Raw genomic sequence first — 1,296 nt, 5'->3', positions numbered from 1 at the left:
AGCTTCTGCCTGGCCTCTCCCCCGCGCACACACATGGAACTATTACTAGTCTCTGTGGAATGCACTCTTTCTCGCTCCACTGTGCCTGCATAAAAGAACTATTTATATTATTCCCCCAGCTAAGAAGCGCCACAGTCCCCACTCCTGCTCCTTCTGATGACTTCCAGTTTATCTTTAAAGAATCAGCAGCACTTCCTCCTCCTTTGTGCTGCCTTTGCTATCTCCTCTCTTCCTGAACAAGCACACTCCTCCCTAGAGTAGCTGCTACCTAAATTGTCACTGTCTGCCAGGGCTTATGCCCATCATTCAGGGAGCTCCTGGATGACTAGTCATAGACCTTTTTATCTTTATGTCCCCAGCAGGGTCCAAGACAAAAGAGATTCTTTTTTTTTTTTTTTGAGACAGAGCCTCACTCTGTCATTCTGGGTAGAGTGCCATGGTGTCATAACTCAGAACAAGGCAACTCAGGTGATCCTCTTGCCTCAGCCTCCTGGGTAGCTGGGACTACAGGTACATACCATAACAACCATCTACTTTTTCTATTTGTAGTAGAGACGGGGTCTTGCTTCAACCCCTGAGCTCAAGCAATCCACCCACCTCAGTCTTCTAGACTTAAGCCATGGCACCTGGCCACAAAACAGATTCTCAAATGTTTGTAGAAAGAATAAATTTAAAAAATCAGGAACTCTAAAAATGTTTTAGAAAGAATAGCATCACAAAAATAAGCACACAGCTTCCTAAAATTACTGTTATTAAGAATAACATTAATTATTCTAACAGCAGCTACCATGTTTTGCTCATAGTAAAAACACAATAAAATTCAAGAAAATGTAGCCCAGCACCTACAGCTCAGTGGCTAGAGCACCAGCCACATACAAGAGGGCTGGCAAGTTCGAATCCAGCCCGGGCCTGCCAAACAATAATGACATCTACAACCAAAAAATAGCTGGGCATTGTGGCAGATACCTGTAGCTCCAGCTACTTGGGAGGCTGAGGCAAGAGAATTGCTTAAGCCCAAGAGTTTGAGGTTGCTGTGAGCCATGGCACTCTACCAAGGGTGACAAATTGAGACTCTTTCTCAAAAAATAAATAGGCTCGGCACCTGTAGCTCAGTGGCTAGGGTGCCAGTCACATACGCCGGAGCTGGCAGGTTCAAATCTAGACCAGGCCCGCCAAACAACAATGGCAACTACAACAAAAAAATAGCTGGGCATTGTGGTGGGTGCCTGTAGTTCCAGCTACTTGGGAGGCTGAGGCAAGAGAATCTCTCTTTTGTTTTCTTTTTTTTTTTTTTTT

The sequence above is a fragment of the Otolemur garnettii genome, unplaced genomic scaffold (genome assembly GCF_000181295.1).
Source record: "Otolemur garnettii isolate 467f Iridium unplaced genomic scaffold, OtoGar3 scaffold00052, whole genome shotgun sequence".
NCBI classification, from domain to species: Eukaryota; Metazoa; Chordata; class Mammalia; order Primates; family Galagidae; genus Otolemur; species Otolemur garnettii.
The sequence above is the reverse complement of the archived record's forward strand: the minus strand, read 5'-3'. Positions refer to the sequence as shown.